This window comes from Bos grunniens, chromosome 5 (genome assembly GCF_055505025.1).
Source record: "Bos grunniens cultivar Pamir isolate PY7600 chromosome 5, Bosgru_T2T1.0, whole genome shotgun sequence".
Lineage (NCBI taxonomy): Eukaryota > Metazoa > Chordata > Mammalia > Artiodactyla > Bovidae > Bos > Bos grunniens.
Window position 1 is genome coordinate 36,231,119 of NC_141169.1, and position 21,355 is coordinate 36,252,473.

At 39.0% G+C, this 21,355-nt stretch overlaps 1 protein-coding gene and 1 pseudogene across 4 annotated transcripts in view; one reads left to right on the forward strand and one right to left on the reverse strand.

Moving 5' to 3' along the window:
- The window catches only part of NELL2 (neural EGFL like 2), a 507,676-nt gene that overhangs the window by 145,808 nt on the left and 340,513 nt on the right, over window positions 1-21,355 (forward strand). The gene's annotated exons all lie outside the window — the stretch shown is intronic.
- On the reverse strand, window positions 18,946-19,596 carry LOC147371772 (ATP synthase F(0) complex subunit C2, mitochondrial-like; annotated as a pseudogene).

Consider the following 21,355-nt stretch of genomic DNA (forward strand, 5'->3'; position numbering starts at 1 on the left):
GCGTGTGTGTGTGTTGATGTCCATCCCTCTGCTGCTCTCCAGGGTGATGTCCCAGGCCCACCTGTTGCTACTTGGCTGGCAACTGTGGCTCAAGTCTATGTCTGCTATTACCTGTACACTGGCCTTTGTACTTGTGCACTCCATCAGAGCCAGTGGAGTCACCTGGATGACTGTCTTATCTTGGTCCTGCTGATGCTATAGAAGAGCCTCATGAGGTCTAGCTGTGACTGCCACATGAACATAGTCTGGCTATCTGGCTGCTTTGCATCACTCTCTGTTAAAGCAACCTGACCATTTCTCTGATCTGTTCTCTGGCAAGGTCCAAATCCAGATCTTGGGAAAGATGAATCCCAAGACATCCCCCCTGCTTGGCACAATGCACTGCTAAGTTTACCCTGGTGGAGATCTCTATCAGGTGCAATCAGGGAATATCAGAGATCTCTAAGAGCTTGGTTCTTGTTATATACAAGGAATGACTTGAGAAATTTATAAAATCCTCTCTGGAGATAATAGCAGGTTTGCAAGACTGTAGTCAATGCAAAATCCTATTTTTGACTTACAGAAATTGAATATTACTTAGGCTTTTTTTCTTTGCACTCCTTCTGTACTGAGCCAAAATCTTCCTCCTAGGCAGAAGGATACTTAGGCTAGCTGAGGTGAATGCATTCAGAAAAGTGCATTAATAATTTATAAAATATTCTCCCTGTTACTCATAAGAAATAGAAATAAGTCCACAGTGTTAAATCTACTGTGTTAATCTCAGTGGACTTAAACAGTAAATAGCAATAAGGTGTATGATTACAGTGCTTAAGAAACATGCATCTTAGTATGGAAGAGAGAATTAATAGAAGTAAAATACATATAATAAGAGAATAATCCAATGTGCTTACTTCATAGGAATGATGATTTACATATGCCATTCTTAAGGCTGATTGCATCCTTGCTGTACCATGGCATGGGGTCAGTCACTACCCTGACAATAGTAATAATGGTGATTGTATGGCTGAGTCTCTAGCTATTCCTGTGGTTCTTTTTCTGTCCTGGCTTTTCAGCCCTGGAACTGTTAGAATCATAGAGAGTTCTGGTATCATGCATTATGTAGCATGGGAGAAAACTTCACCTGATAGTCAGCTGCTATCTCTATGTCACCACAAGTCGTTCTGAGATTAAAAAGTCACCTTCCAGAGACCCTTGGCTGATACTGGCTTTAGAATATTATTGTTTGTGAGATGTCAGAATGCCATGGGTGATAGATGGATTGTTTTTAATTCTGGAAAGTGGTGTAACTGAAAAATTCAAAGTAATACCTGTATATATCATAAATGCAGATTTCAAATGGAAATGGAAAGATCATTTAGAAAATTTAAAAATTATTGGTCTGAGAAAAAACAGAAAAAAATGTTTTTTAGGATTTATTTTGCATTGCTCATCTTAAATGGGTTCCATTGCTTACAATAAAATGTCATAACACTTTGATCCGTTGTCTGAAAGGGGAGAGTATGGAAGAAAAATTATATATTTTTTAACTTGGAACCCGGGCTGCTCTGCTGTTGTGGCAACTTTAAAATACGATAGATTGCAGCAGGAGCAATACCACCATGATAAATGAAAATTTTCCAGAGGAGCTCTGCTGATCAATATTGCTAGTGATCCATAAAGTGAGGACTCTCTTAGTGGGGTTTGACGTGGTTAGAAACTCAAAGCAAATTCGTGCATCATAGTACTTCTTTCCAGGTGATCCCTGCCACTCTAAAGAAGGGGAGAAGAATCCCCATCTGTGGCATCAAACATCTTCATAAAAGCAGAATGTCCATGTTGATGCTGACCCCATAGACTGCCTGGCAGTGCTAGAATTTTCCCTTAAGATAAATGTATCATTAACCGTGATGGCTCTAAAAGAATGTTTGTGGTCTTTGGGGGTCAATAATCTCTAAGTATATGGTAGCATAATGAACTACAGATGCTGTGAAAGCACTTTTGCAGACATCTGGCCTATAAGTTGTCTTTTAAATGGCCTTAAACCATGTACATGGCCAAGTCAGTAACTTCAGTGGATCCACTCCAATCGTTAGTCAGTATGATTATTAGTTCTCTTGGTAAAAATGTTCCAAATCCATTTTTATTATATTAACATTTTTGTAAGTCCAGAATCAGCACTGCCTTACCATGGAGCTCAAGTCATTTTCTAATATAAAGTCTTGAATTTTAAGTGCCTTCAGGATTAAATCCTTGACATAAATGGAGAATAACCAGAGAAAGAAAAAGTACCACTTGGCTCAAAGATATTCCTTGGAAATGGAGGCAAATTGAATTTGCTGTTAAAAGATCTTTGGGATGACTCTCATGTGAACATAGAGTAAAAAAAATAATAAGGCTGATTGACCTTTAGTTTTTGCTTTAGGACTATGTGTGTTTTTTGTGTGTGTCTTTATGGAAAGGGCTTCCCTGGTGGCTCAGATGGTAAAGAATCCACCTCCAATGTTGGAGACCTGAGTTTGATCCCTGAGTTGGGAAGATCCTCTGGAGAAGGGTATGGCTACCCACTTCAGTATTCTGGCCTGGAGAATTCCATGGACTGTTTAGTCCATGGGGTCACAAAGAGTTGGACACGATTGAGTGACTTTCACTTCACTTCATGAAAAATCTCTGGTTCACAAGGTTCCAAATCTTAATTAGTGTTGGGTCATTTCCTTTGCTTCAGAATAGCAAGTTTCCATTGCATTAAAAATGCATCTTTTACCTTAAGGACCGTTTCTTGCCCCCAGCTTGCTTTCTAAATTGTAAGTGTCCAATAAAAACGTGTGATGTGTGGAATTGTCCAACATGGTAGCCATTAGTCCAAAAGGGTAGTCATTAGTTCAGTATGGTAGCCATTAGTCCAATATGGTAACCAAGCATGGTACTGCACACTTGAAATGTGTCTATTGTGAATGAGGAACTGAGCTTTAAATTTTTATTTAAATTTGGTAGCTTACATTTAATAGCCTTGCATGGCTAGTGCACTGATACACCTACCGCAGGCCACGGTGTAGACTGCTCTGTATGCTGCACTGTACGGAGCAGCAGAGCTCTAAATACTGTCCCTCATTCCTGTCACCGTCCTATTCCTCTTGATGGACTTTAGGTCAGAAATGGCAACATGTGATTAAGAAAGACTTTTTACTCAATTAATCATCTTAATCCCTTTACCACTCATTTTGGATGGAAAGGCCTTTTGTTTGACACATAAACAATAGGACAGTTGGCTTTTTTGAGTATAGTTTGGAGTCTGTATTATTTAATCTCATTTTCTCAAGTTAGAAGTGATCAAATACTTTGAAGTTTTCTAGTTTGTATAGAAAAGGAGACTCACCTTCTATTTAGGAAATTTAGTGGAACTTTAGAACTCTCATTATTCACATTTTTGAGTGGTAAATACAGTTGATTAAGAGGGTATATCCAAAAAACAAAACAGTATGTCCAAAATATTTAGCAAGGGACAGGTTGGAATTATCTGCCAGTGTATGGCTTCCCAGAATTAAAATAAGAGAATGGGTACCAATTGTAATTTAAGAGATAGTTTCCTTTTATATCACATGTACACACTGATGAATACTCTCTAAGGTATTATTCTTTAATAATATGAGAAATAGAAAATAGAAGTTTGCTGTGACCAGGTCCTCAGAATCGAATACTTCTTACTACAGTCATGATTTATTTGTTATAGACTGAATTTTAAAACTGAATAGACTTTGGAGAAGGCAATGGCACCCCACTCCAGTACTCTTGCCTGGAACATCCCATGGACGGAGGAGCCTGGTGGGCTGCAGTCCATGGGGTCGCTGAGGGTCGGACATGACTGAGTGACTTCACTTTCACTTTTCACTTTCATGCATTGGAGAAGGAAATGGCAACCCACTCCAGTGTTCTTACCTGGAGAATCCCAGGGATGGGGGAGCCTGGTGGGCTGCCATCTATGGGGTTGCACAGAGTCGGACACGACTGAAGCGACTTAGCAGCAGCAGCATGCTCTTCTTTAAAAGTATTTTTCAGATTCTAATTTATATATGGTGAAATGCACAGACACCAGGTGTATGGCTCAGTGAGTCTGATAAATGTGTATCTATTTATCTCATATTTCATGCCTCTAGGAACTCCAGCATTTCTCATGTAAAACAAATTCAAGCAGCATAGTCCCTCTTTCCAGGTGATCCCTGCCACTCCCCTCTGCCACCTCCACTTTTGAGGAAACTCTGATCTCCATAACCACTGCTCAGTTTTTTTGTTCTCTTTTCTGTGTCTAGATTCTTTTTTTCGGCATAATGTTTAAGAGATTCATTCATGTAGTACATCTGAAATTTGTCTTTTAAAATTGTCATTGTATACGTATATCACAACTTGTTTTTACATTCTTTTGTTGGTAGATATCTGGTTTGTTTCATTTTTAGCTATTATTAAAGCTGCTGTGAAAATTCCTGTTCAAGTCTTTTTTGTATATGCACTTCCATTTTTGTTGGTAAATTGAAGGAGTGGAATTGCTGGCTCACAAGGCTGGTATATGTTTAACTTATTAAGAAACTATTCAACTGTTTTCCTAGCACTTGTATCATTTTGTATTCCCTCCAGCAATGTCTGAGCATCCCAGTTGCTCCATGATTTCTCTTACATTTGGTGCTGTAAGGGTGTTAATGAGTATATAGTGGTATCTCTGGCTTTAATTTACATTCCCTAAAGATGAATAATGCTAAGTACCTTTTCATGTGCTTATTGCTCATTCATATATCTTTAATGAAGTTTCTGTTCAGTTCTTTTACTTAATTTTATAGTATATATGTATGTATATATATGTGTATATGTATATATCTATATATATAGAGTCATTTCTATCATCTCTAGCTCAGCCATTTTTTTTTTCATTTAAAAAAAATTTATTTATTTTGTATTGAAGGGTAATTGCATTCCAGAATTTTGCTGTTTTCTGTCAAAACTCAACATGAATCAGCCATAGGTACGCATATATCCTTTCCCTTTTGGGCTTCCCTGGTGGCTCAGATGGTAAAGCGTCTGCCCGCAATGCAGGAGACCCAGGTTCGATCCCTGGGTTGGGAAGATCCCCTGGAGAAGGAAATGGCAACCCACTCCAGTACTTTTGCCTGGAAAATTTCGTGGACTGAGGAGCCTGGTCCATGGGGTCGCAAAGAGTCGACTTCACTGAGTGACTTCACTTTCACTTTGAAATTCCCTCTCATCTCCCTCCCCACCCCACCCCTCTAGGTTGATACAGAGCCCCTGTTTGAGTTGCCTGAGCCATACAGCAAATTCCCGTTGGCTATATATTTTACATATGGTAATGTAAGTTTCCATGTTACTCTTTCCATACATCTCACCCTCTCCTTCCCTCTCCTCATGTCCATAAGTCTTTTCTCTATGTCTGTTTCTCCATTGCTGCCCTGTAAATAAGTTCTTCAGTACCATTTTTCTAATGAAATCTTTTGATGAGCATATTTTGATTTCCTAAGGTAGCTGTAACAAATTACCATACACTTTGGGGCTTAAAACAGTAGACATTTATCCTCTCAGATTTTTGTAGGCCAGAAGTCTGAAATCATGATTTTAGCAAAACTCCCTCTGAAGAATCCTTTTTTGCCTCTTCCTACTTTCTGGTAGCCTTCAGCAATCCTCGCTATTCCTTGGCTAGTACCTGCAGTATTCCAGTTTCTACATCTGTCTTCACGCTGCCTGCTTCTTTCTCTATGTGTCTGTGTTTCTGTGTCTCCATGAGTTACATGGCCTTTTTATAAAAATATCAGTCCTTGGATTTAGACTCTTCCTAAATCTTAAGGTATGATCTGATCTTAACTAAGTCCAATAAGGACTCTGAAGTTCTAGTGAACAAGTCATGGGGAGACACTATTCAAGATAATAGACTTGTCTATTTATTTTCTTAATGAAATCTTTTGTTAAACAGAAGTTTTTCACTTTGATGAAATCCAGCTTATCTGTTTTTTTTTTTTTTTAATTGCTGATGCTTTCTGTGCTCTGTATAATAAATCTTTGTAACTCAAGTTCTAAAAAGATATCCTCTTGTGTTTTCTACCAGAAGTTTTGTACTTTTTAATTTTACATTGAGGTCTATCATGCCTTTTGAATTTCTTTTTGTTTTTATAGCATGAGAAGGAATTCAAGGATTATTTTCTTTTACATATGGACATCAAATTTTTTCAGCATGATTTATTGAAAACATTATCTTTTGCACTTTGAATTTCTTTGTCAAATTTGCTTTTGTCAAAATTTATTGAACAGACCTCTTTTTCTAGACTCTCTGAGCTATTCTTGTATCACACTGTCCTGATTACCCTGCATTTAATGGTAAGTGTTGAAATCTGGTAGTGTAAGCCTTCCATTTTCTTTCTTCGCTCCCCTCATCTTTTTCAGAATTGTTTTGACTATTGCAGACTTTTTGCACTTTCTTTTAAAGAGTACTGAGTTTTTTTTTTTTTTTTTTTGATCAGGCAGATACTGGAGGATTATCATTTTTCTGTTAAGGTTTAGTTTTAAGATTTGTTAAGATGGCTCTAGAGTGGCCATTACTTTATAACTAGAGTGGTTCCACTTACAAGGCATGACCTTTCTGGCTTGTATTCTCTTGGAGTTTCACTCTGGATGGTCATAATCCCAGGCTTGTGTATGACCTCTGTACTCTATCTGGCTCCTACTCCGCTGGAGCTGGTCTCTGCTGATCTCTTACAGTCTGGCTCAGTGTGTGCACAGCTTAGTAACTGGCCCAAGTTGATTCTTGGGAACCATATGCAGATTCCTGGAGCTCTTCCCCTGCATGCACATCTATTTTCTACCCCTGTGTGGTGAAAACTGTGGCTGTGTCTTTGAGCTCCATTTGTTTCCCTATGTTTGTGCCTCAGCTAGGAGGGTACATTTAAGCATAAAGCCAAGGTTACCTTCTTGCAAGGATCACAGTATCGTGGTATCTGTTGTCCAGTGGCCAAAAATAGTTGCTTTCTCCGTTTTTTTCTAATATTAATTATAGTTTTACATAGAAGTGGTTAAGTCTGATAGCCATTTCTGCATTGTGGCTGAGACAAGAAGCATGCACTATCCTTTTGGAAACTGTATTACCAGTCAGATTCTTGATGATATCTATTTTTAAAGGATTCAATCTATAGAAAATTGAGGCAAGGTTCATGATATAGAAGTAAAGATGTGGAAAGACCACAGGGTGCACTTAAAGAAGTTTGGTTACTCCTGGCAATCACAGAGATTGTAATCATTTTGAAATATCATACCACAAAGCCTGCCTATTTCTGCTTTCTTCTATCCATTATACTTTTTGCTAATAGATTTCTGAGGCATTGTCCAGTGTACAGGTGTCCACTGGTGTATTTGTTTTAAACTGTTGAATTTTAATAAAATTATTATGATTTTCTCCCAATAGGTAGTTATGCCACCAACAAAACACTGCTTTCAGGAAAAAAAAAAATCAGGCCTAGGGGTCTGCCTGCTCTTAGTGTTTTGCAAAACTACTTGTTACCTCCTCAAATTCAGACACAAACAACTGCCTTAGAAAGACATTTTTAGCATTTTAAAAGATATCTTTTCCATGTATTTGACCTATTCCTGCCTTGGCAGAAAGGAAGGAAAATGAATTGCTGCAGTTACTGTAGCACCTTTAACTTATTCATAATACAATTTTAGAGATCTATAAAAAAGTGGTTGAAATTTATGTTGGTCAGGTAACCTTTATGACTCATTGCTTAGTTATGGTTAAGAGCAGATACAATATTATTATGCCATTTAGAAAAGAAGATAAAGAGCCTTGTTTAGGAAAATAAATTTCAACATCAAAACAATAGGTATGCATTTTGAACCTAATGTGGGCCAGTTTGGATTTTAACTTTTGGGTGTGGAAGAGACATTCATTACTTAAAAAAGCTCACTATATACAATGACTAGGATGATTTAGTCAGTATTCCTCAACCATGTGTATTGTATAAACCTTTTCCAAAGGAAAAAAATTCTTTCTGACTCCCATTATATATGTAAATTATTTGTATTATATTGTTCCTTAAATTTATGTAAATATAAAATAAAGTATAAATTCTTTGTGCTAATAGCACATATACTAGTTTTAATCAAAACATATTTAAAATTTAAAAGCAAACAAAGCTGTAAATTCAAATTAACAACATTAGTTTCACACGATAGGTGATGTTTTACTGAAAAGCTTAAATTGTTTACAACATAAATGTGGCAGTGACTGCTATGATGCAGGTTCTTTTAAGCCCTCAACTGTCTCATCACTTTGCTGTGAATACTGCAAAACCTTTCTTGGTATTTATCCAGTACTGTAATTTGATCATCTCTTGACCTGAAAGCAATCATGTGTGTGTGTGTTATTTACCTGTATCATTTTATATTTGTCTCTGTCAATTATAATAGTACTGTTGGGGTCAATGTAGTTAAAAACAAAAATATTAAAGCAGTCACTGAAATTTGATGAGAGTGCTCAAGAAGGTGGCTTTCCAGATGTGCAAGAGTGTATTAATACTAACGTTAAATTTTTGTATCAAAACAAGTCACAAAATGATACAATTCTTACAGGTAACTTATGGACTCTTAAGAATTCATCCATGCACATACAATTAATAAACCGTTTTGTAGAATGTATTTAAAGAGGCAAAGATTAGATGCAGGGAGATTAGAAGAATACTGCAGTAGTCTAGAATTGGGGTATCAGGAGCTTGAACTTGAGTGGAAGTAGTGGAAATGAAAGAGTTACTGGGTGGTGACTGGTCACTGGCCCCAAAATTCCAGTTTGTTTGAAAGATTTTTTTAATTCATTTAGCCATTCATTTCTTCATTTGGTGATTCATCACTGAGGAGACTATCTTCTGTGATGACTAAAACATCTTATTTTTGTCATCTGTCATTTCCTCATAAGATTATTGAGTATGATCTTGGTACATAAGTTCTTGGTAAATGAGGATTATTATTAATCCACTCACAATTATTGAGGCTGAATTTTAAATTAAAATTAAGTTTTAAATTATCAATATAGTTTTAAATTGTATCAGGAAGTAGATTAAATTGGGGTAGGTAAAGCCTGAGTACTGTTGGCAAGGTGTTCAGAGTGTAGTGAAGGACACTGATGTGGAATCAAGTAGTTTTCAGTCGCTCAGTCATGTCTGACTCTTTGTGACCCCATGGACTGCAGCACACTAGGCTTCCCTGTCCATCACCAACTCCCAGAGCTTTCTCAAACTTATTTCCATTGAGTTGGTGATGCCATCCAACCCTCTTATCCTCTGTTGTCCCCTTTTCCTCCTGCCTTAATCTTTCCCAGCATCAGGATCTTTTCCATTGAGTCAGTTCTTTGCATTAGGTGGCCAAAATATTGGAGCTTCAGCCTGAGCATCAGTCCTTCCAATGAATATTCAGGACTGATTTTCTTTAGGATTGACTGGTTTGATCTCCTTGTAGTTCAAAGGACTTTCAAGAATCTTCTCCATCACCACAGTTCAAAAGCATCAATCAAGTAAATACCCTGCAATCTGCTAAGCTTTGTGGTTCTGAACTCTACAGCTGTCAGTTGACTGGCACTCTGAGGAATAAATCAGCACCTCTGCCAACTCTAGTGGGATCTTCAGGAGCAGGGTGCTTGATTAAGCTGGAACTCGGAAAGCATTTAGGTGTTTGTATGACAGACCGACAAGGCAAGGAAGGACATTCTAGGCTGACACACAGCATTTGCAAAGATATAGGGAGTTCAAGAGCATGTGTACTTAGAGGCATGCAAGTAGTTCAATATGGTCAGACTGTGACACACACATGGGAGTGTGGGCTGGGATGCAGTTGGAAAGGTAGTGACAATAAGGCAGTGGTGAATTCCGAGAATCCGAATGGAAACCTGACCTGTGGCATCTGTCTTGCAAGTGATGCCATTTGTTATGGGAGGAGCTGAGAAAGCCAGGGTTAACCAATGCAGCCAAGCCCAGTTGCCAGGTGCTGAGTAAGTGCAAAGTTGCTTCAGTTGTATCTGACTCTTTGCGACCCCATGGACTGTAGCCCGCTAGGCTCCTCTGTCCATGGGATTCTCCAGGCAAAGATACTAGAGTGGGTTGCTATTTCCTCCTCCAGGGGATCTTCCTGACCCAGGGGTTCAATCCTGGAAGGCAGCCGAATCTGTGTCCCCAGATGTCAGGCAAATCATGTCATCCTGGGCAAGAAGAGCAGAAATAGTATGGTCCTTTTCAGTGGAGTCGTTAAACAAACTTTTCACCGTGATCAGAGTCCTGACAGCACACTGAAGTAATGATAGTTTTCAAGTGAAAAATTCATTAAGTTGTGTTAGAAGTTTGAAAAATCATCCAAGAATGGAAAGAACTTTGAAATATTAAGAGATTATTATCAGTAGAGAAAATACACAGAAAATACAGTACCAGAAAATACACATTTTGTATTAGTATTTCTGGATGGAACTGAAACACCTTTTGGAAAGCATTTATGTTTTGATATTACTCAGTATTCACATCTTGCTATCATACTTAAGATAAAATAGAATTTTTTTGGCTTTACATACTAGTACTCGTGTTCTTCATCAGTATTTATGAAGAGAAATCTTTAGTTCAGTTCAGTCCCTCAGTTGTGTCCGGCTCTGTTTGCGACCCCATGAACTATAGCATACCAGGCTTCTCTGTCCATCACCAACTCCCAGAGCTTATAAAACTCGTGTCCATCGAGTCAGTAATGCCATCCAACAGTCTTACCTCTGTTGTCCCCTTCTCTTCCTGCCTTCAATCTTTGCCAGCATCAGGGTCTTTTCCAATGAGTCAGTTCTTCCTATCAGGTGGTCAAAGTATTGGAGTTTCAGCTGCAGCATCAGTCATTCCAATGACTATTCAGGACTGATTTCCTTCAGAATGGACTGGTTGGAGCTCCTTGCAGTCCAAGGGACTCTCAAGAGGCTTCTCCAACACAACAGTTCAAAAGCATCAATTTTTCGGCACTCAGCTTTCTTTATAGTCCAACTCTCACATTCATACATGACTATAGGAAAAACCATAGCTTTGACTAGATGAACCTTTGTCGGCAAAGTAATGTCTCTGCCTTTTAACATGCTGTCTAGGCTGGTCATAGCTTTTCTTCCAAGGAGCAAGAGTCTTTCAATTTCATGACTGCAAACACCATCTGCAGTGATTTTGGAGCCCCCCAAAATAAAAGTCTCTCACTGTCCATTGTTTCCCCATCTATTTGCCATGAAGTGATGGGACCAGATGCCATAATCTTCGTTTTCTGAATGTTGAGTTTGAAGCCAACTTTTTAACTCTCCTCTTTCACTTTCATCAAGAGGCTTTTTAGTTCTTCTTCGCTTTCTGCCATATGGGTGGTGTCGTCTGCATATCTGAGCTTATTGATATTTCTCCTGGCAATCTTGATTTGAGCTGGTGCTTCATACAGCCTGGCATTTTGCATGATGTATTCTGCATATAAGTTAAATAAGCAAGGTGACAATATACAGCCTTGACATACTCCTTTCCCAATTTGAAATGAGTCTGTTGTTCCATGTCTGTTTCTAACTATTGCTTCTTGACCTGCATACAGATTTCTTAGGAGGCAGGTAAGGTGGTCTGGTATTCCCATCTCTTGAAGAATTTCCCACAGTTTGTTGTGATCCACACAGTCAAAGGCTTTGGCGTAGTCAATAAAGCAGAAGTTAATAAAGCAAAATCTTATGGTCACTTAAAAGCATTGATCTGGGTGATCGTTGCAAATAATTCTGTTTTTATGACATGTTGCATATCATTTATATATAATTTATCACCTCTGTTTTCTTCTAATACAGTTTTCATTTTCTTTAGTACCATCGTTATGTATAAGTAACATGAAAAAATAAACACAGACTGTTTTTTCTAATTATGACTATAGTGCTTTAGTTGTCTTTAAAATGTTCGTTCATAGTTACCAAGGTTACCAAAGGGACACATAAATATTCTTCAGAAATGTAGTTAATACAGTGGTACAGAATAACCCTTCCCAGATGGTAGAAAAGAATAAGAGAAAAATTTTACAAAGATCATGATGAGAACAGGAAGTAATGTAATATAAATTCACTCATGTGGCACAGATTGAAGTGTGTGTGGGGAGGTGTGGGAGATGCACAAAATTAAATTCTCTCATCACACTCTGAAAATTGCCATCTTGCAGTCATCAAGTCCTCCTCCTTCTCAGATGTTGAAGCTCTGCTCTCAGACCAGCAGAAGAAAATTTCATAGTTCAACATATTCCCACTTAGTTGATGAACTCACTTACAATTGTGGCTGCTAAAAGCTGTTGATGTGCATGTGAAATGACTGTTCATATCTACATCTGTTAGAGAAGTGTTTTATTCTTCCTGTGACTTTTCTGTCATGCATAGTGTAGTAAAAGTGTAAGTATTTTAGTTCTGCTAGAAGAGTTGTAGATGTGTCCCTGTATCTGGCATTGAGGCTTGATTATCTATTTATTCCAATTTATATATCAGTTTACACACATCAGTTTGAATTCTTTGAATACCAAAGTGTGTGTGGTATTAATTGGGCACTTACTGTGTGCCAAGCACTGTTCTAAGTAGTAAATGTGTATGTGTATATATATGTGTGTGTGTGTATATATATGTGTGTGTATATATATGTATATATATATACTAATCCTGAAAATGACCCCATGTACTATTATTATTATTCCCATCTTGTAGATAGTAATAATAGATGGGAGCCAAAGCCCAGAGAGGTTAAATAGTTTGATTAAGCTAAAAAATGATGGCAATAGCATAGACATTCAGTATACACTAAAAATGATGGCAGTAGACATTCAGTATACACTCACTACAGAGTGCACATGCATATTCAAAAATGCTTATTCAAAATATACGTCCATTTGTGCTGTGAAAGATTGGTACTCACAATTTGTAAATTTCCTGTGTAATTCATATTGACATTACTTACAAAAAACGTTTTTCCCAACGAGTGGTCGTTGTTGGGTTTTCAATATAGTCAATGACGTGAATGTTCTTACTGACCTTTCAAGGTGTGCTCCACTGACATAATTTCAGACATGCTTTGTGCTTTGGGGAGTACCAGGATACCAAATTCTGGTACTGTATTATCAGTGGGTTTTATTACCTTTATTAAAGAATAGTTCATCCTACATATTCTGGATACTAAAGACAGGTAGAAAGATTTGATATTAAATGCTTTGGACTTCACTTTTTAGATAAATTTTTGAAATGAGAGAGAGAGAAACTCTGTGGGTTGAGGTTTGCTCCTGTTGTCTTAGAGTGGAGGCTTCTGTGAAGAGCATTGACAGCATTACAATCAAGTTACCTACCCCCTGCACAGGTTTCACAAAGGCCATCTTCCTCTTGGAGCTCACATCTTTTGGAAACTATTCCCCACTGATTTGTGCCTCTACTTTAAGATGATTTTAGGATACTGTAATAAAACTGGCACAGTATAAGTCCTTAATGCTGAATAACAATCTGAATTGATTTAATGTAGACAATCTAATCTGTTTAGTTCTGTGAGAAACACTGAAATTCTCAAAAATAGGACAGACAAGTCAGGACCTTAAACCATCAGAAAACCAAAATGTAGTTCTAGTCCTCCAGAAATATTTGAAACAGTATCTGGAATGTGAATCAACTTGTTAAGAAAAACACTTCAGGTTATTCTTCTGCAGTGTTTGGTTTCAAGGCAGCCATCCAGATGCACAGCGATGGTGATCATGAGATGAGATGGTTTGAGAAAGTGTCCACAGGACATCTGGCTCCTAATAAGCAGTCACTAGATGCTAGCTTGTGTGCTCGACGGGCAGCTGTGATGGAGAGATTAAGAGTGTTTTCTTGTGGATAACCTGAGTTCAAATCATGGCAGAACCATCTATCAGCTAGAAATCCTAAACAGTGGTTCTCAACCACGGACAACTTTGTCCCCCATGGCACATTTGGCAATGTCTAGAGACATTTTGGGTTGTCACCCTTCAGGATGGGCTTCTATTGGAGGCCAGAGATACTGCTAAGCATCACACAGTGCTCTGAACAGCCTTCTCCTTGCCCCCTCCCCCCTCACCCCCGCGTTCCGTGAAAGAATCATCTGGTTTGAAATGTGAATAGCACTGAAGTTGAGGAGCCCTAGCCTAGAACAAGTAACATTGTCTCTCTAAATAAGGACAATAATAGTGCCTCCTTAGCAAATACAAAGAAAGGACTTAGGAAAGTGTCTCACCTACAAAGCACATCAGAAATACTAACTCTTGTTATTCGTTAAACAGTTATTTGTAGGAGATTCACTGTGTGTCAGGCACTAGCCTAGGTGCTAGGTGTACAGTTGAAGCGGAAGGATAACAGTCCCGGTCCCTCCCTTGCTGTTTCTGGCTTCAGGGGTCACTGCAGAGATGACACCCCTCCTTAGGGGCAGCAGCATCTATCCCTGTTGGGGCCACCTTGTGCTCTCTGTGCCTCCCTCGCCTTGAAGTACAAGCTCCTTCTTCATCTCTTTATAAAAATCTCTCATTTAGAAAAATCCACCAAAAGCAGAAAAATATTAGCCCCAGCTTTCTCCTTCCACTCATCTGAATTTGAGCATCACAAACTCACCTGATCCACATGCAGACACTGTCAGTATCTCCAAGCATCTTTTGCCAATGAGGAAGACTTTCATGCCAGTGGCTCTCACTTAGAGAATGCTCTTCACTCTGGGACCTCTTCTCTTCCTTCTTTATGGCTTTGCATATCTTAGTCTTTCTCCATCAACATTGGGACCCTTGAGTTTCTTCTCTCACCTCCTTCCATTATCTGCTCAGTGCTGCCAGCAGCACCGCAGGCTTCTGCCCTTGCTCCTGTAACGTAGTGTGACTCAGGGAGGGAGCGTTTCCATTCCCTTTACAGGTGTTGTTTAGGGAGGAGACATTCTTAGGTCCTAAGTACGAAGATTAAATGTGGTTTAATCTGGAGGCCAAGCTGTAAAGAGTGGTCTGTGTCAGCACATGTAGGCTGGGGTAACTGAGGCTTTGTATGCCAACCATTCCCAGTTCCTGAGTCAGTTCTGACCAGGACAGAGAGTTTATGGGGACCTCACCCCACTAGTGTGGGGGTACAACCCATTCGAATTCACCGTGCCAATGCCTGGAGCCTGGTGTTGTGCAGCCATATGCCTGCAAAGTCATGCCTCCTCCTTACGTCCCACTCTGCTGGTCTAGTTCATATAACTGGGCCTCTGCTTTGGCTTTGTCTTAGCCCCACAACTCTCTGAGTAACACAGTGTCCCTGCAAAGGCTGATCACAGAACCATGATCTGTTCCTGACCACCTGACTAGACTTTCCATTCCCACCTCCCTCCCTCCCACACGCCTTATGCTTCAGCGGTATAAAACACTGGCAGGTCCATGAAGGATCTGTGCTTCTGTGTATCACGTGCTTTGTACAGATTGCTTCCTCTGCCTGGATTGCCTGACTTGAGCCGAGCCAGAATTCCTGTTTACTTCTTTGACTGTTAGGGATTGAACTGTTGGCTCCCTTCTTCAGGATCTAGTCTGCAGCTAGCTCAGTTATTCCATCCCTCTACTTCATTTTGGCTTTCATATTTCTCCCTTGCCCATTGAGGTGCCGGGTGTTCTGAGTTCAGCCTCCTGGATTTATGAAACCAGAATTTACTGGATTTAAATCAGCCACAGCATACTGCAGTAGGTTGAGTCTTTTCAGGACCTAGCCATCATGTGAAGTATTGCTTCTGAGTGAAAATGCAGGCCAAAGTCCTAAAAACTGATGGATCAATGATGTTTTAGAAATAGCAACATTTGTAAATTGTAGATTGACCAGAGCAAAAATGTGTGTGAACTTATATACACAACACACATGAACACATACTATTTATCTTTGGCACTTATGCTCATACTTTATGAAATAAGAGAGAAAAATGAAATAAGAATACTAAAAATAAGAATTCAGAATAAAAAGAAAATTAAAGTATATTTCTAGTGAATGACTGTGAAGTTGTGTAGATAAGGGAGAGAAGGTATGCAAATGAGGAAAATGTGAGTGAATCATTTGCTGTTGATATTTAAATAGGAAATATTACTGTTGATGTTTGGGCTTAATTTCCTAAATTGGAAATATATCTTTGGAATATATGGACAGGCATATCTAAATGTGGCATTAAGGTGGAAATACCCATTTTATCTTCCGAATGCTAGAAAGAAAACAATTTTGTGGAACTAGAATATGAACAAAGAGGAATAAATATATGACGTAGGGTAACATTCAAATAGGAAATTCTGGAATGAATTGAAGCAGCTTGTTTTAGGTTATACTCAGATATTGTGGTTTCAAAAGAATTTCAAACTCTAGCAATTTTCCTAACTTGGACTAATAGGACTGGTACTTATAACACTATGGGCCACGCCTCAGGACCTCTGCGTAAAGCCGAGTGCGCTGCCAGTTGTCTTTGCCTGGGTAGCAGGCATTGCCTGGGGCTGCACAGTGAGCTCAGGGTTGTATGCCTTGCTTCAGTGGGGAATTAAGAGGGGAAGGGAGTGACACTCTCACTCAGCCAAGGTGGGTATGTTGTTTTATCTTGCAGACCTTGAAAAGGAAAATTAATTCAACTCTTTTCAACAAGTATTTTTCAGACTCTTTCTCTCTGTCTTGGACTATAATCGCCAGTAGTTAGAAATTGAAGAGAACTAAAAGGTGCAGTTGTTGCCCTCAAGGAGATAACACCAGTTTTTCTGAGGATGTAAGACTGGCATATAAAGGAATTAGACAGGAAACAGAGAAAGATATAAGAGAGCAAAAGCACTACACTGAAAAACAGTGAAAAAGTCCATAATAAACAATCAGAGCTCTAGACTACCATGAAAGCAAAAGAACTGTCAAGAAGGCAGGATGTGACATGTTAAATCCTGATTTCTATATAAATCCAGGATAATTCTGATGCCTGGTTCTCCTCTCTTTTAAAGGGTGTAAAATGTAGTGAGGAAGCTATCTGTAGACCATTGTGTAGACGTTTTGCCTGAATAGTTTTTTTCATAAGAAAGAAAACCAAAAACATTAATTTATCAAAATGTTCTGAACATTTTGTGTAGGTCAACTCACAACTATCCCAAAACTGACGGTGGAGCTGAGGGAAGACAGGTCCAGTGCTTTCATTTGGTTCTAGAAGGTGTTTTTTGCCATTCAATTAGAAATTGTTTCCTCTGACATTCTGGAAATTGGTGACATTTCTAAGAAAGTCTCAAGCCACAGTGTAATCATGTGAGGGGAAAGTTTTGTACCTCTCATTAACTGAGACCCTCTATTACTCCTTTTTCTAGGAACATGCTCATCTCAGTGCTACAAAAGACTGAGTTCTTTTCATAAATCTAGATTCCCTCTCCATACTTGCCAGTTTATATTCCAAGGGGAAAGGAGAGAGTCTTTGGTTTTAATATATAGCAATATAAAATATTACGGTAAATTTTTTTTACATTTGTTTGGGTTATCATCTGTTCTACATTTTAAATAATAAGTATTAACCTAAGTGCAATGCAAAGGAATATTTGAAGGCAAAATAAATCTCTAACTTCTACTTAGTTATTTGAGCAAACAACAAACACTGTTTTGAAAAGGCATAGAAGTAGATGGGAAAATCATCAGTGAACAAGACAATTGTCCACATATGTATTTTCTACATGAACTGTGCCAAGAAGGAGAATTACAAAGTTGATCCCTGCACTCGGGAAGCCTGTCACAGAGTGAAGGACAACAGGATATGCCCCCAATATAGATATTAACAGCAGTGATGAAAGCGAGTTAATGGGAATTATCTCCCCCTTTTTTGATTCTATAGCATCTAGACCTGCTCTAATTAAGCAGATCATTACATTTTTTGGTCTTACATTCTCAACATAAGTATAACTAAAGATATAAAATAATTTCTTTTTTAAAAAATTATTGTAGTTGATTTATAATGTTGTGTTAATTTCTGCTGTACAGCATAGTGACTCAATTATTCATATATCTTTTCATATTCTTTCCCATTGTGGTTTATCACAGGATATTGAATGTGGTTGCCTGTGCTGCACAGTAGAACCTTGTTGTTTATCCATCCTACATATAATAGTTTGCATCTGTTAATCTCAAACTCCCAATCTGTCCCTCCCCTATCCTCCCTGTCCTTTGGCAACCACAAGTCTATTCTCTATGTCTGTGAGTCTCTTTCTGTTTCATTGATAAGTTCATTTGTGTCATATTTGAGATTGCACATGTAAGTGATATCATATGGTAGATGTCTTTTTCTAGTTTATTTCACTTAGTATGGTAATCTCTAGGCCCACCCACCTTTCTGCGAATGGTATTATTTTATTCTAAAAGAATTGCTGTTTATCTAAGGGAAATTTTATCTACATTTGTTGCTCCTAGGGTTTAGTAAACTGTGGCCCTGTGGGCCAAATTTGGGGCCTGTTTTTTATATGACCTTTTGAGCTAAAAGGGCTTCCCTGATGGCTCAGATGGTAAAGAATCCACCTGCAATGCAGGAGACCTCGGTTTGATCTGGAGAAGCACATGGCAACCCACTCCAATATTCTTACCTGGAGAATTCCATGGACAGAAGAGCCTGGTGGGTTACAGTCCACAGAGTTGCAAAGAATCAGACACAGTTAGACAGTGATTAACATTTCACTTTTTGAGCTAGGAATGGTTTTTTAAATTCTTGTGTGCTCAGTCTCTCAATTGTGTTCAACTCTACATGACTCCCTGGAATGTACCCTATCAGGGTCCTCTGTCCATGGAATTCTCCCAGCAAGAATATTGGAGTGGGTTGCCATTTCCTCCTCCAGGGGATCTTCTGGACACAGAGACTAAACCCGCATCTCTTGTGTCTCTGGCATTGGCAGGTGGAGTCTTTACCACTGAGCCACCTGAGAAGCCATTTAAAATTTTTATTTTATTTAGTTTTTTTCTTATTAATACAGTATTTATTTGTCTTCCTTCTGTCAAGCTCTGAGCCAACCACTTTCCCCAGGTTGCCTGGGGAGGTACAGGAAAAGAAACATACAGGGCAGATGAGACACGGGAGAGCTATGGGAGGTGGAAACGGCTCCTTCACATGGCAAAGAGGATGAGAAAGGCCACCATCAGGCAAAAGAGCCCCATGGCCTCCGAGAGGGCAAAGCCCAGAATGGCATAGGAGAAGAGCTGCTGCTTCAGAGAAGGGTTCCTGGCATAACCAATGATGAGACTCCCAAACACGGTCCCAATTCCAGCTCCAGAGCCAGCCACCCCTACTGTGGCAGCCCCAGCTCCAATGAACTTGGCTGCTGTGTCAATGTCCCTTGAGATGGCACTGGTTTGGAAGCTGCGGCTAGGAGTTAAGTGAGGTGGTCAGGGGACGGGGAACTACTGCCAAGCTGCTGTGGCTCTCATCCGTCAGTGTCTCCGGACGTCTTACCACCACTGCAGACAGTGATCGGCTCAATAGTGTAGAGGTTCTCCTGATCGAGGAGGGGGTGGAGACAAACTTGGTGCAAGTGTACATTTTCAGGGGATGAAGGGCTGCAGCATGAGAGCTGCTCCCAGTGCAGAGAAGACAGAGAGGGGCGGGGAGGGGGTGGGCCATTTAAAATTTTTAAATGATTGTAAACATAAATATTGGAGAAGGAAATAGCAACCCACTCCAGTATTCTTGCCTAGAGAATCCCAGGGATAGGGGAGCCTGGTGGGCTGCCATCTATTGGGTAGCACAGAGTCAGACACGACTGAAGCGACTTAGCAGCAGCAAACATAAATATGAATATAAAAGAGTGTGTAACAGAGATGTATGTGACCTGCAGAGCTTAAAATATTTACTGTCTGGCCATATACAGAAAATTTTGCTGATGCTTGTTTTATTTACTTTGTTTTTAATTGAGTTATAATTAACACACATATTATATTTGCTTCAGGTATACAGAATAATGATTTGATGTTTTTATGCATTATGAAATAATCGCCACCTTTAAGACCAGTTATCATTCATCACCAAAGTTAACTTTAATTTTGACAATGGTGGTGGTTTAGTCGCTAGGTTGTGTCTGACTCTTGTGACCCTGTAAAACTATCTTAGCGATCCCTATTCTTTATTCTTGTCAATTAATAGGTTCAATTGAATGTTGGAGATACATAATAAAAATCTCATCTTGTATGTTTCTTCCTTCTTTTTACACTAATAAATCTACTAAGCCAATCTAAAACTAACATGCTGCTGTGCTGCGCTTAGTTGCTCAGTTTTGTCTGACTCTTTGCGACTCCATGGACTATAGCCAGCCAGGCTCTTCTGTCCATGGGGATTCTCCAGGCAAGAATACTGGAGCGGGTTGCCATTCCTTCTCTAGGGCATCTTCGCAACCCAGGAACCTTGGTCTCCTGCATTGCAGGCAGATTCTTTACCAACTAGCCTATGAGGGAAACCCATAATTGACTATATTCCCTATGTATACTTTATATCCCTGTGATTTATTTATTTTGTAACTGAGAGTTTGTTCCTCTTAATCCCCTTCACCTGTTTCGTCCATTCCCTTTGGGTAACCACAGATTTATTCTCTGTATCTGTGAGTTTCTTCTGTTTTGTTTTGTTTTTCAGATTTCACATATAAGTGAAATCATATGATATTTGTCTTTCTCTGTATGAATTATTTCGCTTAATATAATACTTTCCATGTCTATCCATATTGCTGCAAATGGGAATATTTCAAATTTATAGATGATGGAAAGGAAGAATGAAGAATTAAAAATTCTTTTTATTTTATGGCTGAGTAAATATTCCATTGTATATATGTACCACATCTTTTTCCATTCATCTATTGATGGACATTTAGATTGCTTCCATATCTTGGCTATTGTAACTGGTACTGCAATGAACATACGGAGATATATATATATATATATATATATGTATAGTGAAAGTGAAGTCGCTCAGTTGTGTCCGACTCTTCGCGACCCCATGGACTGCAGCCTTCCAGGCTCCTCCGTCCATGGGATTTTCCAAGCAAGAGTACTGGAGTGGGGTGCCATTGCCTTCTCCAATATATATGTATACACACATACATATACATATGTAGATTTTCAATTTATGTTTTTGTTTTCTCTCCTTAAATATCTGGAAGTAGAATTTCTGGATCATATGATAGTTCTAGTTTGAATTTTTTGAGGAGACTTCATACTGTTTTCCAGAATGTGTGCATCAATTTACATTCCCACCAACAGTGCATGAGAGTCCCCTTTTCTCCACATTCCTACCAACACTTGTTCCTTGTTTTTTTGATACCAGCCATTTTGACAGATGTGAGGTAGGGCTACATCAGAGCAGAA